Consider the following 13823-nt stretch of genomic DNA (forward strand, 5'->3'; position numbering starts at 1 on the left):
ACACTTCTTGCTTGTCCTGGAGCCCCGAAAGAGAAAAAGTAGAGCTTTTCATGAATATGATTAAGCCAGACAGGTAAAGACTCTTGCATGCGTAAGTGGAGCCTGCGTGAAATGGAAAGAAGACCAGAGAAAAAGCCATGTTTCTGCCCAGTTTCGAACTGGGGACCTTTCGCGTGTTAGGCAAACGTGATAACCACTACACTACAGAAACCACCTACACTTCTCAGGGTGTACCCACAAGCGGCTCATTTTACCCAAGCAAAGCTTGTTTTAACCACGTGCAGCTCATTTTAACCACACGCAGCTCATTTTAACCACACGCAACAACTAGGATCCACATCTGTCCTGATCAAGCTAACACGCTACTTTGGACTAACTCCAGCTCTTTTGCTTGGAGACAACTGGATCAAGAGGAGTAGGCAGACTAATGTTAGTTTTGTCAAGGTGCAGCTAGCATTGGAGGCCAAAAATCTTCTTTAGAAAGGAGGGGAATAGACCACTTTATGGAACAAAAAGCATCGCTGTTTCTGCCCAGTTTCGAGCTGGGGACCTTTTGCGTGTAAAGCAAACGTGATAACCACTACACTACAGAAACCTCCGGTGGAAACTGATTGCAATTTTGCTACCAAGAAGAAAGCAGTGCTCGCATAGGAACATAGACAACTGGCATATTGGGAACTAATACTCAAAAGAACCTTCCACATGAGAAAGGGAGCAATAAAGTAGCTATGAGAGGTAACAACATCTAAAATGTTGGGCTTAGGTCAATAGAGTATGCTTGAGTAAAAAAAAAGGCATTCAGGAATAGAAAGGTGGGGAGGGGAAAGACAACCATGGCATGCAGCAAAATATCATAAGTCTTAACTACTGGGAAAGCCTGAACTTTGCAGATGATGCGACGGCAACCAAAGTGGCAGTACTTGGAGAAGGGCTGGATAGGAAGAAGACAAGGGAGGTTGGAGTCAAAGGCAAATTCCAGGCAATATAAACTTACAAAGCAGGTGGTAGGACAGTTCTACTTCTAGATAGTGCAGTATCTAGGGAGAAGGAAAAGAGACAAAGCTTGGTGTTTTGCAAGTTGAGTTTTAGATCTCTCTTAGATGGATATGCATGTAGGGATGGCTGAGAGGCAGTCTGAAAGAGGCTATTAGCAGTTGCCTGAGAAAGTGAGTGAAGAAAAGACACTGGCCAGTCACATTGAGGGCCAGCTTGCAAGCGTATGGAGCAAGTGAAGGAGGAGTGCTTTGGATGGCAAAAAGTTAAAGATAGACACTGTTTCTGCCCGGTTTCGAACCGGGGACCTTTCGCGTGTGAGGCGAACGTGATAACCACTACACTACAGAAACCAGACACTTCTTGCTTGTCCTGGAGCCCGGAAAGAGGAAAAGTAGAGCTTTTCATGAATATGATTAAGCCAGACAGGTAAAGACTCATGCATGCGTAAGTGGAGCCTGCGTGAAAAGGAAAGAAGACCAGAGAAAAAGCCATGTTTCTGCCCAGTTTCGAACTGGGGACCTTTCGCGTGTTAGGCGAATGTGATAACCACTACACTACAGAAACCACCTACACTTCTCAGGGTGTACCCACAAGCGGCTCATTTTACCCAAGCAAAGCTTGTTTTAACCACGTGCAGCTCATTTTAACCACACGCAGCTTATTTTAACTACACGCAACAACTAGGATCCACATCTGTCCTGATCAAGCTAACACGCTACTTTGGACTAACTCCAGCTCTTTTGCTTGGAGACAACTGGATCAAGAGGAGTAGGCAGACTAATGTGAGTTTTGTCAAGGTGCAGCTAGCATTGGAGGCCAAAAATCTTCTTTAGAAAGGAGGGGAATAGACCACTTTATGGAACAAAAAGCATCGCTGTTTCTGCCCAGTTTCGAGCTGGGGACCTTTTGCGTGTAAAGGAAACGTGATAACCACTACACTACAGAAACCTCCGGTGGAAACTGATTGCAATTTTGCTACCAAGAAGAAAGCAGTGCTCGCATAGGAACATAGACAACTGGCATATTGGGAACTAATACTCAAAAGAACCTTCCACATGAGAAAGGGAGCAATAAAGTAGCTATGAGAGGTAACAACATCTAAAATGTTGGGCTTAGGTCAATAGAGTATGCTTGAGTAAAAAAAAAGGCATTCGGGAATAGAAAGGTGGGGAGGGGAAAGACAACCATGGCATGCAGCAAAATATCATAAGTCTTAACTACTGGGAAAGCCTGAACTTTGCAGATGATGCAACGGCAACCAAAGTGGCAGTACTTGGAGAAGGGCTGGATAGGAAGAAGACAAGGGAGGTTGGAGTCAAAGGCAAATTCCAGGCAATATAAACTTACAAAGCAGGTGGTAGGACAGTTCTACTTCTAGATAGTGCAGTATCTAGGGAGAAGGAAAAGAGACAAAGCTTGGTGTTTTGCAAGTTGAGTTTTAGATCTCTCTTAGATGGATATGCATGTAGGGATGGCTGAGAGGCAGTCTGAAAGAGGCTATTAGCAGTTGCCTGAGAAAGTGAGTGAAGAAAAGACACTGGCCAGTCACATTGAGGGCCAGCTTGCAAGCGTATGGAGCAAGGGAAGGAGGAGTGCTTTGGATGGCAAAAAGTTAAAGGTAGACACTGTTTCTGCCCGGTTTCGAACCGGGGACCTTTCGCGTGTGAGGCGAACGTGATAACCACTACACTACAGAAACCAGACACTTCTTGCTTGTCCTGGAGCCCCGAAAGAGGAAAAGTAGAGCTTTTCATGAATATGATTAAGCCAGACAGGTAAAGACTCATGCATGCGTAAGTGGAGCCTGTGTGAAAAGGAAAGAAGACCAGAGAAAAAGCCATGTTTCTGCCCAGTTTCGAACTGGGGACCTTTCACGTGTTAGGCGAACGTGATAACCACTACACTACAGAAACCACCTACACTTCTCAGGGTGTACCCACAAGCGGCTCATTTTACCCAAGCAAAGCTTGTTTTAACCACGTGCAGCTCATTTTAACCACACGCAGCTCATTTTAACCACACGCAACAACTAGGATCCACATCTGTCCTGATCAAGCTAACACGCTACTTTGGACTAACTCCAGCTCTTTTGCTTGGAGACAACTGGATCAAGAGGAGTAGGCAGACTAATGTGAGTTTTGTCAAGGTGCAGCTAGCATTGGAGGCCAAAAATCTTCTTTAGAAAGGAGGGGAATAGACCACTTTATGGAACAAAAAGCATCGCTGTTTCTGCCCAGTTTCGAGCTGGGGACCTTTTGCGTGTAAAGCAAACGTGATAACCACTACACTACAGAAACCTCCGGTGGAAACTGATTGCAATTTTGCTACCAAGAAGAAAGCAGTGCTCGCATAGGAACATAGACAACTGGCATATTGGGAACTAATACTCAAAAGAACCTTCCACATGAGAAAGGGAGCAATAAAGTAGCTATGAGAGGTAACAACATCTAAAATGTTGGGCTTAGGTCAATAGAGTATGCTTGAGTAAAAAAAAAGGCATTCGGGAATAGAAAGGTGGGGAAGGGAAAGACAACCATGGCATGCAGCAAAATATCATAAGTCTTAACTACTGGGAATGCCTGAACTTTGCAGATGATGCGACGGCAACCAAAGTGGCAGTACTTGGAGAAGGGCTGGATAGGAAGAAGACAAGGGAGGTTGGAGTCAAAGGCAAATTCCAGGCAATATAAACTTACAAAGCAGGTGGTAGGACAGTTCTACTTCTAGATAGTGCAGTATCTAGGGAGAAGGAAAAGAGACAAAGCTTGGTGTTTTGCAAGTTGAGTTTTAGATCTCTCTTAGATGGATATGCATGTAGGGATGGCTGAGAGGCAGTCTGAAAGAGGCTATTAGCAGTTGCCTGAGAAAGTGAGTGAAGAAAAGACACTGGCCAGTCACATTGAGGGCCAGCTTGCAAGCGTATGGAGCAAGGGAAGGAGGAGTGCTTTGGATGGCAAAAAGTTAAAGATAGACACTATTTCTGTCCGGTTTCGAACCGGGAACTTTTTGCGTGTGAGCCGAACGTGATAACCACTACACTACAGAAACCAGACACTTCTTGCTTGTCCTGGAGCCCCGAAAGAGGAAAAGTAGAGCTTTTCATGAATATGATTAAGCCAGACAGGTAAAGACTCATGCATGCGTAAGTGGAGCCTGCGTGAAAAGGAAAGAAGACCAGAGAAAAAGCCATGTTTCTGCCCAGTTTCGAACTGGGGACCTTTCACGTGTTAGGCGAACGTGATAACCACTACACTACAGAAACCACCTACACTTCTCAGGGTGTACCCACAAGCGGCTCATTTTACCCAAGCAAAGCTTGTTTTAACCACGTGCAGCTCATTTTAACCACACGCAGCTCATTTTAACTACACGCAACAACTAGGATCCACATCTGTCCTGATCAAGCTAACACGCTACTTTGGACTAACTCCAGCTCTTTTGCTTGGAGACAACTGGATCAAGAGGAGTAGGCAGACTAATGTGAGTTTTGTCAAGGTGCAGCTAGCATTGGAGGCCAAAAATCTTCTTTAGAAAGGAGGGGAATAGACCACTTTATGGAACAAAAAGCATCGCTGTTTCTGCCCAGTTTCGAGCTGGGGACCTTTTGCGTGTAAAGGAAACGTGATAACCACTACACTACAGAAACCTCCGGTGGAAACTGATTGCAATTTTGCTACCAAGAAGAAAGCAGTGCTCGCATAGGAACATAGACAACTGGCATATTGGGAACTAATACTCAAAAGAACCTTCCACATGAGAAAGGGAGCAATAAAGTAGCTATGAGAGGTAACAACATCTAAAATGTTGGGCTTAGGTCAATAGAGTATGCTTGAGTAAAAAAAAAGGCATTCGGGAATAGAAAGGTGGGGAGGGGAAAGACAACCATGGCATGCAGCAAAATATCATAAGTCTTAACTACTGGGAATGCCTGAACTTTGCAGATGATGCGACGGCAACCAAAGTGGCAGTACTTGGAGAAGGGCTGGATAGGAAGAAGACAAGGGAGGTTGGAGTCAAAGGCAAATTCCAGGCAATATAAACTTACAAAGCAGGTGGTAGGACAGTTCTACTTCTAGATAGTGCAGTATCTAGGGAGAAGGAAAAGAGACAAAGCTTGGTGTTTTGCAAGTTGAGTTTTAGATCTCTCTTAGATGGATATGCATGTAGGGATGGCTGAGAGGCAGTCTGAAAGAGGCTATTAGCAGTTGCCTGAGAAAGTGAGTGAAGAAAAGACACTGGCCAGTCACATTGAGGGCCAGCTTGCAAGCGTATGGAGCAAGGGAAGGAGGAGTGCTTTGGATGGCAAAAAGTTAAAGATAGACACTGTTTCTGTCCGGTTTCGAACCGGGAACTTTTTGCGTGTGAGCCGAACGTGATAACCACTACACTACAGAAACCAGACACTTCTTGCTTGTCCTGGAGCCCCGAAAGAGGAAAAGTAGAGCTTTTCATGAATATGATTAAGCCAGACAGGTAAAGACTCATGCATGCGTAAGTGGAGCCTGCGTGAAAAGGAAAGAAGACCAGAGAAAAAGCCATGTTTCTGCCCAGTTTCGAACTGGGGACCTTTCACGTGTTAGGCGAACGTGATAACCACTACACTACAGAAACCACCTACACTTCTCAGGGTGTACCCACAAGCGGCTCATTTTACCCAAGCAAAGCTTGTTTTAACCACGTGCAGCTCATTTTAACCACACGCAGCTCATTTTAACTACACGCAACAACTAGGATCCACATCTGTCCTGATCAAGCTAACACGCTACTTTGGACTAACTCCAGCTCTTTTGCTTGGAGACAACTGGATCAAGAGGAGTAGGCAGACTAATGTGAGTTTTGTCAAGGTGCAGCTAGCATTGGAGGCCAAAAATCTTCTTTAGAAAGGAGGGGAATAGACCACTTTATGGAACAAAAAGCATCGCTGTTTCTGCCCAGTTTCGAGCTGGGGACCTTTTGCGTGTAAAGGAAACGTGATAACCACTACACTACAGAAACCTCCGGTGGAAACTGATTGCAATTTTGCTACCAAGAAGAAAGCAGTGCTCGCATAGGAACATAGACAACTGGCATATTGGGAACTAATACTCAAAAGAACCTTCCACATGAGAAAGGGAGCAATAAAGTAGCTATGAGAGGTAACAACATCTAAAATGTTGGGCTTAGGTCAATAGAGTATGCTTGAGTAAAAAAAAAGGCATTCAGGAATAGAAAGGTGGGGAGGGGAAAGACAACCATGGCATGCAGCAAAATATCATAAGTCTTAACTACTGGGAAAGCCTGAACTTTGCAGATGATGCGACGGCAACCAAAGTGGCAGTACTTGGAGAAGGGCTGGATAGGAAGAAGACAAGGGAGGTTGGAGTCAAAGGCAAATTCCAGGCAATATAAACTTACAAAGCAGGTGGTAGGACAGTTCTACTTCTAGATAGTGCAGTATCTAGGGAGAAGGAAAAGAGACAAAGCTTGGTGTTTTGCAAGTTGAGTTTTAGATCTCTCTTAGATGGATATGCATGTAGGGATGGCTGAGAGGCAGTCTGAAAGAGGCTATTAGCAGTTGCCTGAGAAAGTGAGTGAAGAAAAGACACTGGCCAGTCACATTGAGGGCCAGCTTGCAAGCGTATGGAGCAAGGGAAGGAGGAGTGCTTTGGATGGCAAAAAGATAAAGATAGACACTGTTTCTGTCCGGTTTCGAACCGGGAACTTTTTGCGTGTGAGCCGAACGTGATAACCACTACACTACAGAAACCAGACACTTCTTGCTTGTCCTGGAGCCCCGAAAGAGGAAAAGTAGAGCTTTTCATGAATATGATTAAGCCAGACAGGTAAAGACTCATGCATGCGTAAGTGGAGCCTGCGTGAAAAGGAAAGAAGACCAGAGTAAAAGCCATGTTTCTGCCCAGTTTCGAACTGGGGACCTTTCACGTGTTAGGCGAACGTGATAACCACTACACTACAGAAACCACCTACACTTCTCAGGGTGTACCCACAAGCGGCTCATTTTACCCAAGCAAAGCTTGTTTTAACCACGTGCAGCTCATTTTAACCACACGCAGCTCATTTTAACTACACGCAACAACTAGGATCCACATCTGTCCTGATCAAGCTAACACGCTACTTTGGACTAACTCCAGCTCTTTTGCTTGGAGACAACTGGATCAAGAGGAGTAGGCAGACTAATGTGAGTTTTGTCAAGGTGCAGCTAGCATTGGAGGCCAAAAATCTTCTTTAGAAAGGAGGGGAATAGACCACTTTATGGAACAAAAAGCATCGCTGTTTCTGCCCAGTTTCAAGCTGGGGACCTTTTGCGTGTAAAGGAAACGTGATAACCACTACACTACAGAAACCTCCGGTGGAAACTGATTGCAATTTTGCTACCAAGAAGAAAGCAGTGCTCGCATAGGAACATAGACAACTGGCATATTGGGAACTAATACTCAAAAGAACCTTCCACATGAGAAAGGGAGCAATAAAGTAGCTATGAGAGGTAACAACATCTAAAATGTTGGGCTTAGGTCAATAGAGTATGCTTGAGTAAAAAAAAAGGCATTCGGGAATAGAAAGGTGGGGAGGGGAAAGACAACCATGGCATGCAGCAAAATATCATAAGTCTTAACTACTGGGAAAGCCTGAACTTTGCAGATGATGCAACGGCAACCAAAGTGGCAGTACTTGGAGAAGGGCTGGATAGGAAGAAGACAAGGGAGGTTGGAGTCAAAGGCAAATTCCAGGCAATATAAACTTACAAAGCAGGTGGTAGGACAGTTCTACTTCTAGATAGTGCAGTATCTAGGGAGAAGGAAAAGAGACAAAGCTTGGTGTTTTGCAAGTTGAGTTTTAGATCTCTCTTAGATGGATATGCATGTAGGGATGGCTGAGAGGCAGTCTGAAAGAGGCTATTAGCAGTTGCCTGAGAAAGTGAGTGAAGAAAAGACACTGGCCAGTCACATTGAGGGCCAGCTTGCAAGCGTATGGAGCAAGGGAAGGAGGAGTGCTTTGGATGGCAAAAAGTTAAAGATAGACACTGTTTCTGCCCGGTTTCGAACCGGGGACCTTTCGCGTGTGAGGCGAACGTGATAACCACTACACTACAGAAACCAGACACTTCTTGCTTGTCCTGGAGCCCGGAAAGAGGAAAAGTAGAGCTTTTCATGAATATGATTAAGCCAGACAGGTAAAGACTCATGCATGCGTAAGTGGAGCCTGCGTGAAAAGGAAAGAAGACCAGAGAAAAAGCCATGTTTCTGCCCAGTTTCGAACTGGGGACCTTTCGCGTGTTAGGCGAATGTGATAACCACTACACTACAGAAACCACCTACACTTCTCAGGGTGTACCCACAAGCGGCTCATTTTACCCAAGCAAAGCTTGTTTTAACCACGTGCAGCTTATTTTAACCACACGCAGCTTATTTTAACTACACGCAACAACTAGGATCCACATCTGTCCTGATCAAGCTAACACGCTACTTTGGACTAACTCCAGCTCTTTTGCTTGGAGACAACTGGATCAAGAGGAGTAGGCAGACTAATGTGAGTTTTGTCAAGGTGCAGCTAGCATTGGAGGCCAAAAATCTTCTTTAGAAAGGAGGGGAATAGACCACTTTATGGAACAAAAAGCATCGCTGTTTCTGCCCAGTTTCGAGCTGGGGACCTTTTGCGTGTAAAGGAAACGTGATAACCACTACACTACAGAAACCTCCGGTGGAAACTGATTGCAATTTTGCTACCAAGAAGAAAGCAGTGCTCGCATAGGAACATAGACAACTGGCATATTGGGAACTAATACTCAAAAGAACCTTCCACATGAGAAAGGGAGCAATAAAGTAGCTATGAGAGGTAACAACATCTAAAATGTTGGGCTTAGGTCAATAGAGTATGCTTGAGTAAAAAAAAAGGCATTCGGGAATAGAAAGGTGGGGAGGGGAAAGACAACCATGGCATGCAGCAAAATATCATAAGTCTTAACTACTGGGAAAGCCTGAACTTTGCAGATGATGCAACGGCAACCAAAGTGGCAGTACTTGGAGAAGGGCTGGATAGGAAGAAGACAAGGGAGGTTGGAGTCAAAGGCAAATTCCAGGCAATATAAACTTACAAAGCAGGTGGTAGGACAGTTCTACTTCTAGATAGTGCAGTATCTAGGGAGAAGGAAAAGAGACAAAGCTTGGTGTTTTGCAAGTTGAGTTTTAGATCTCTCTTAGATGGATATGCATGTAGGGATGGCTGAGAGGCAGTCTGAAAGAGGCTATTAGCAGTTGCCTGAGAAAGTGAGTGAAGAAAAGACACTGGCCAGTCACATTGAGGGCCAGCTTGCAAGCGTATGGAGCAAGGGAAGGAGGAGTGCTTTGGATGGCAAAAAGTTAAAGGTAGACACTGTTTCTGCCCGGTTTCGAACCGGGGACCTTTCGCGTGTGAGGCGAACGTGATAACCACTACACTACAGAAACCAGACACTTCTTGCTTGTCCTGGAGCCCCGAAAGAGGAAAAGTAGAGCTTTTCATGAATATGATTAAGCCAGACAGGTAAAGACTCATGCATGCGTAAGTGGAGCCTGCGTGAAAAGGAAAGAAGACCAGAGAAAAAGCCATGTTTCTGCCCAGTTTCGAACTGGGAACCTTTCACGTGTTAGGCGAACGTGATAACCACTACACTACAGAAACCACCTACACTTCTCAGGGTGTACCCACAAGCGGCTCATTTTACCCAAGCAAAGCTTGTTTTAACCACGTGCAGCTCATTTTAACCACACGCAGCTCATTTTAACCACACGCAACAACTAGGATCCACATCTGTCCTGATCAAGCTAACACGCTACTTTGGACTAACTCCAGCTCTTTTGCTTGGAGACAACTGGATCAAGAGGAGTAGGCAGACTAATGTGAGTTTTGTCAAGGTGCAGCTAGCATTGGAGGCCAAAAATCTTCTTTAGAAAGGAGGGGAATAGACCACTTTATGGAACAAAAAGCATCGCTGTTTCTGCCCAGTTTCGAGCTGGGGACCTTTTGCGTGTAAAGCAAACGTGATAACCACTACACTACAGAAACCTCCGGTGGAAACTGATTGCAATTTTGCTACCAAGAAGAAAGCAGTGCTCGCATAGGAACATAGACAACTGGCATATTGGGAACTAATACTCAAAAGAACCTTCCACATGAGAAAGGGAGCAATAAAGTAGCTATGAGAGGTAACAACATCTAAAATGTTGGGCTTAGGTCAATAGAGTATGCTTGAGTAAAAAAAAAGGCATTCGGGAATAGAAAGGTGGGGAGGGGAAAGACAACCATGGCATGCAGCAAAATATCATAAGTCTTAACTACTGGGAATGCCTGAACTTTGCAGATGATGCGACGGCAACCAAAGTGGCAGTACTTGGAGAAGGGCTGGATAGGAAGAAGACAAGGGAGGTTGGAGTCAAAGGCAAATTCCAGGCAATATAAACTTACAAAGCAGGTGGTAGGACAGTTCTACTTCTAGATAGTGCAGTATCTAGGGAGAAGGAAAAGAGACAAAGCTTGGTGTTTTGCAAGTTGAGTTTTAGATCTCTCTTAGATGGATATGCATGTAGGGATGGCTGAGAGGCAGTCTGAAAGAGGCTATTAGCAGTTGCCTGAGAAAGTGAGTGAAGAAAAGACACTGGCCAGTCACATTGAGGGCCAGCTTGCAAGCGTATGGAGCAAGGGAAGGAGGAGTGCTTTGGATGGCAAAAAGTTAAAGATAGACACTGTTTCTGTCCGGTTTCGAACCGGGAACTTTTTGCGTGTGAGCCGAACGTGATAACCACTACACTACAGAAACCAGACACTTCTTGCTTGTCCTGGAGCCCCGAAAGAGGAAAAGTAGAGCTTTTCATGAATATGATTAAGCCAGACAGGTAAAGACTCATGCATGCGTAAGTGGAGCCTGCGTGAAAAGGAAAGAAGACCAGAGAAAAAGCCATGTTTCTGCCCAGTTTCGAACTGGGGACCTTTCGCGTGTTAGGCGAATGTGATAACCACTACACTACAGAAACCACCTACACTTCTCAGGGTGTACCCACAAGCGGCTCATTTTACCCAAGCAAAGCTTGTTTTAACCACGTGCAGCTTATTTTAACCACACGCAGCTTATTTTAACTACACGCAACAACTAGGATCCACATCTGTCCTGATCAAGCTAACACGCTACTTTGGACTAACTCCAGCTCTTTTGCTTGGAGACAACTGGATCAAGAGGAGTAGGCAGACTAATGTGAGTTTTGTCAAGGTGCAGCTAGCATTGGAGGCCAAAAATCTTCTTTAGAAAGGAGGGGAATAGACCACTTTATGGAACAAAAAGCATCGCTGTTTCTGCCCAGTTTCGAGCTGGGGACCTTTTGCGTGTAAAGGAAACGTGATAACCACTACACTACAGAAACCTCCGGTGGAAACTGATTGCAATTTTGCTACCAAGAAGAAAGCAGTGCTCGCATAGGAACATAGACAACTGGCATATTGGGAACTAATACTCAAAAGAACCTTCCACATGAGAAAGGGAGCAATAAAGTAGCTATGAGAGGTAACAACATCTAAAATGTTGGGCTTAGGTCAATAGAGTATGCTTGAGTAAAAAAAAAGGCATTCGGGAATAGAAAGGTGGGGAGGGGAAAGACAACCATGGCATGCAGCAAAATATCATAAGTCTTAACTACTGGGAAAGCCTGAACTTTGCAGATGATGCAACGGCAACCAAAGTGGCAGTACTTGGAGAAGGGCTGGATAGGAAGAAGACAAGGGAGGTTGGAGTCAAAGGCAAATTCCAGGCAATATAAACTTACAAAGCAGGTGGTAGGACAGTTCTACTTCTAGATAGTGCAGTATCTAGGGAGAAGGAAAAGAGACAAAGCTTGGTGTTTTGCAAGTTGAGTTTTAGATCTCTCTTAGATGGATATGCATGTAGGGATGGCTGAGAGGCAGTCTGAAAGAGGCTATTAGCAGTTGCCTGAGAAAGTGAGTGAAGAAAAGACACTGGCCAGTCACATTGAGGGCCAGCTTGCAAGCGTATGGAGCAAGGGAAGGAGGAGTGCTTTGGATGGCAAAAAGTTAAAGGTAGACACTGTTTCTGCCCGGTTTCGAACCGGGGACCTTTCGCGTGTGAGGCGAACGTGATAACCACTACACTACAGAAACCAGACACTTCTTGCTTGTCCTGGAGCCCCGAAAGAGGAAAAGTAGAGCTTTTCATGAATATGATTAAGCCAGACAGGTAAAGACTCATGCATGCGTAAGTGGAGCCTGCGTGAAAAGGAAAGAAGACCAGAGAAAAAGCCATGTTTCTGCCCAGTTTCGAACTGGGAACCTTTCACGTGTTAGGCGAACGTGATAACCACTACACTACAGAAACCACCTACACTTCTCAGGGTGTACCCACAAGCGGCTCATTTTACCCAAGCAAAGCTTGTTTTAACCACGTGCAGCTCATTTTAACCACACGCAGCTCATTTTAACCACACGCAACAACTAGGATCCACATCTGTCCTGATCAAGCTAACACGCTACTTTGGACTAACTCCAGCTCTTTTGCTTGGAGACAACTGGATCAAGAGGAGTAGGCAGACTAATGTGAGTTTTGTCAAGGTGCAGCTAGCATTGGAGGCCAAAAATCTTCTTTAGAAAGGAGGGGAATAGACCACTTTATGGAACAAAAAGCATCGCTGTTTCTGCCCAGTTTCGAGCTGGGGACCTTTTGCGTGTAAAGCAAACGTGATAACCACTACACTACAGAAACCTCCGGTGGAAACTGATTGCAATTTTGCTACCAAGAAGAAAGCAGTGCTCGCATAGGAACATAGACAACTGGCATATTGGGAACTAATACTCAAAAGAACCTTCCACATGAGAAAGGGAGCAATAAAGTAGCTATGAGAGGTAACAACATCTAAAATGTTGGGCTTAGGTCAATAGAGTATGCTTGAGTAAAAAAAAAGGCATTCGGGAATAGAAAGGTGGGGAGGGGAAAGACAACCATGGCATGCAGCAAAATATCATAAGTCTTAACTACTGGGAATGCCTGAACTTTGCAGATGATGCGACGGCAACCAAAGTGGCAGTACTTGGAGAAGGGCTGGATAGGAAGAAGACAAGGGAGGTTGGAGTCAAAGGCAAATTCCAGGCAATATAAACTTACAAAGCAGGTGGTAGGACAGTTCTACTTCTAGATAGTGCAGTATCTAGGGAGAAGGAAAAGAGACAAAGCTTGGTGTTTTGCAAGTTGAGTTTTAGATCTCTCTTAGATGGATATGCATGTAGGGATGGCTGAGAGGCAGTCTGAAAGAGGCTATTAGCAGTTGCCTGAGAAAGTGAGTGAAGAAAAGACACTGGCCAGTCACATTGAGGGCCAGCTTGCAAGCGTATGGAGCAAGGGAAGGAGGAGTGCTTTGGATGGCAAAAAGTTAAAGATAGACACTGTTTCTGTCCGGTTTCGAACCGGGAACTTTTTGCGTGTGAGCCGAACGTGATAACCACTACACTACAGAAACCAGACACTTCTTGCTTGTCCTGGAGCCCCGAAAGAGGAAAAGTAGAGCTTTTCATGAATATGATTAAGCCAGACAGGTAAAGACTCATGCATGCGTAAGTGGAGCCTGCGTGAAAAGGAAAGAAGACCAGAGAAAAAGCCATGTTTCTGCCCAGTTTCGAACTGGGGACCTTTCACGTGTTAGGCGAACGTGATAACCACTACACTACAGAAACCACCTACACTTCTCAGGGTGTACCCACAAGCGGCTCATTTTACCCAAGCAAAGCTTGTTTTAACCACGTGCAGCTCATTTTAACCACACGCAGCTCATTTTAACTACACGCAACAACTAGGA

At 44.9% G+C, this 13823-nt stretch overlaps 25 non-coding genes across 25 annotated transcripts; all 25 read right to left on the reverse strand.

Moving 5' to 3' along the window:
* Positions 1-138: 138 nt before the first annotated feature.
* Positions 139-211, reverse strand: TRNAV-AAC (transfer RNA valine (anticodon AAC)). Its single transcript has one exon. It is a non-coding gene; the product is annotated as a tRNA-Val (tRNA).
* Positions 212-522: 311 nt separating this feature from the next.
* Positions 523-595, reverse strand: TRNAV-UAC (transfer RNA valine (anticodon UAC)). Its single transcript has one exon. It is a non-coding gene; the product is annotated as a tRNA-Val (tRNA).
* A 678-nt stretch (positions 596-1273) lies between these two features.
* TRNAV-CAC (transfer RNA valine (anticodon CAC)) lies at positions 1274-1346 on the reverse strand. Its single transcript has one exon. It is a non-coding gene; the product is annotated as a tRNA-Val (tRNA).
* A 141-nt stretch (positions 1347-1487) lies between these two features.
* Positions 1488-1560, reverse strand: TRNAV-AAC (transfer RNA valine (anticodon AAC)). The gene has a single exon. It is a non-coding gene; the product is annotated as a tRNA-Val (tRNA).
* A 311-nt stretch (positions 1561-1871) lies between these two features.
* TRNAV-UAC (transfer RNA valine (anticodon UAC)) lies at positions 1872-1944 on the reverse strand. Its single transcript has one exon. It is a non-coding gene; the product is annotated as a tRNA-Val (tRNA).
* A 678-nt stretch (positions 1945-2622) lies between these two features.
* Positions 2623-2695, reverse strand: TRNAV-CAC (transfer RNA valine (anticodon CAC)). The gene has a single exon. It is a non-coding gene; the product is annotated as a tRNA-Val (tRNA).
* A 141-nt stretch (positions 2696-2836) lies between these two features.
* TRNAV-AAC (transfer RNA valine (anticodon AAC)) lies at positions 2837-2909 on the reverse strand. Its single transcript has one exon. It is a non-coding gene; the product is annotated as a tRNA-Val (tRNA).
* A 311-nt stretch (positions 2910-3220) lies between these two features.
* On the reverse strand, positions 3221-3293 carry TRNAV-UAC (transfer RNA valine (anticodon UAC)). Its single transcript has one exon. It is a non-coding gene; the product is annotated as a tRNA-Val (tRNA).
* An 892-nt stretch (positions 3294-4185) lies between these two features.
* TRNAV-AAC (transfer RNA valine (anticodon AAC)) lies at positions 4186-4258 on the reverse strand. Its single transcript has one exon. It is a non-coding gene; the product is annotated as a tRNA-Val (tRNA).
* Positions 4259-4569: 311 nt separating this feature from the next.
* On the reverse strand, positions 4570-4642 carry TRNAV-UAC (transfer RNA valine (anticodon UAC)). Its single transcript has one exon. It is a non-coding gene; the product is annotated as a tRNA-Val (tRNA).
* An 892-nt stretch (positions 4643-5534) lies between these two features.
* Positions 5535-5607, reverse strand: TRNAV-AAC (transfer RNA valine (anticodon AAC)). The gene has a single exon. It is a non-coding gene; the product is annotated as a tRNA-Val (tRNA).
* A 311-nt stretch (positions 5608-5918) lies between these two features.
* On the reverse strand, positions 5919-5991 carry TRNAV-UAC (transfer RNA valine (anticodon UAC)). Its single transcript has one exon. It is a non-coding gene; the product is annotated as a tRNA-Val (tRNA).
* Positions 5992-6883: 892 nt separating this feature from the next.
* On the reverse strand, positions 6884-6956 carry TRNAV-AAC (transfer RNA valine (anticodon AAC)). Its single transcript has one exon. It is a non-coding gene; the product is annotated as a tRNA-Val (tRNA).
* A 1062-nt stretch (positions 6957-8018) lies between these two features.
* TRNAV-CAC (transfer RNA valine (anticodon CAC)) lies at positions 8019-8091 on the reverse strand. Its single transcript has one exon. It is a non-coding gene; the product is annotated as a tRNA-Val (tRNA).
* A 141-nt stretch (positions 8092-8232) lies between these two features.
* Positions 8233-8305, reverse strand: TRNAV-AAC (transfer RNA valine (anticodon AAC)). Its single transcript has one exon. It is a non-coding gene; the product is annotated as a tRNA-Val (tRNA).
* A 311-nt stretch (positions 8306-8616) lies between these two features.
* On the reverse strand, positions 8617-8689 carry TRNAV-UAC (transfer RNA valine (anticodon UAC)). The gene has a single exon. It is a non-coding gene; the product is annotated as a tRNA-Val (tRNA).
* A 678-nt stretch (positions 8690-9367) lies between these two features.
* On the reverse strand, positions 9368-9440 carry TRNAV-CAC (transfer RNA valine (anticodon CAC)). Its single transcript has one exon. It is a non-coding gene; the product is annotated as a tRNA-Val (tRNA).
* A 141-nt stretch (positions 9441-9581) lies between these two features.
* Positions 9582-9654, reverse strand: TRNAV-AAC (transfer RNA valine (anticodon AAC)). Its single transcript has one exon. It is a non-coding gene; the product is annotated as a tRNA-Val (tRNA).
* A 311-nt stretch (positions 9655-9965) lies between these two features.
* Positions 9966-10038, reverse strand: TRNAV-UAC (transfer RNA valine (anticodon UAC)). Its single transcript has one exon. It is a non-coding gene; the product is annotated as a tRNA-Val (tRNA).
* Positions 10039-10930: 892 nt separating this feature from the next.
* On the reverse strand, positions 10931-11003 carry TRNAV-AAC (transfer RNA valine (anticodon AAC)). Its single transcript has one exon. It is a non-coding gene; the product is annotated as a tRNA-Val (tRNA).
* Positions 11004-11314: 311 nt separating this feature from the next.
* On the reverse strand, positions 11315-11387 carry TRNAV-UAC (transfer RNA valine (anticodon UAC)). The gene has a single exon. It is a non-coding gene; the product is annotated as a tRNA-Val (tRNA).
* A 678-nt stretch (positions 11388-12065) lies between these two features.
* On the reverse strand, positions 12066-12138 carry TRNAV-CAC (transfer RNA valine (anticodon CAC)). The gene has a single exon. It is a non-coding gene; the product is annotated as a tRNA-Val (tRNA).
* Positions 12139-12279: 141 nt separating this feature from the next.
* Positions 12280-12352, reverse strand: TRNAV-AAC (transfer RNA valine (anticodon AAC)). Its single transcript has one exon. It is a non-coding gene; the product is annotated as a tRNA-Val (tRNA).
* A 311-nt stretch (positions 12353-12663) lies between these two features.
* TRNAV-UAC (transfer RNA valine (anticodon UAC)) lies at positions 12664-12736 on the reverse strand. The gene has a single exon. It is a non-coding gene; the product is annotated as a tRNA-Val (tRNA).
* Positions 12737-13628: 892 nt separating this feature from the next.
* TRNAV-AAC (transfer RNA valine (anticodon AAC)) lies at positions 13629-13701 on the reverse strand. Its single transcript has one exon. It is a non-coding gene; the product is annotated as a tRNA-Val (tRNA).
* Between the last annotated feature and the right edge of the window lie 122 nt (positions 13702-13823).

The sequence above is a fragment of the Hyperolius riggenbachi genome, chromosome 4 (genome assembly GCF_040937935.1).
Source record: "Hyperolius riggenbachi isolate aHypRig1 chromosome 4, aHypRig1.pri, whole genome shotgun sequence".
NCBI classification, from domain to species: domain Eukaryota; kingdom Metazoa; phylum Chordata; class Amphibia; order Anura; family Hyperoliidae; genus Hyperolius; species Hyperolius riggenbachi.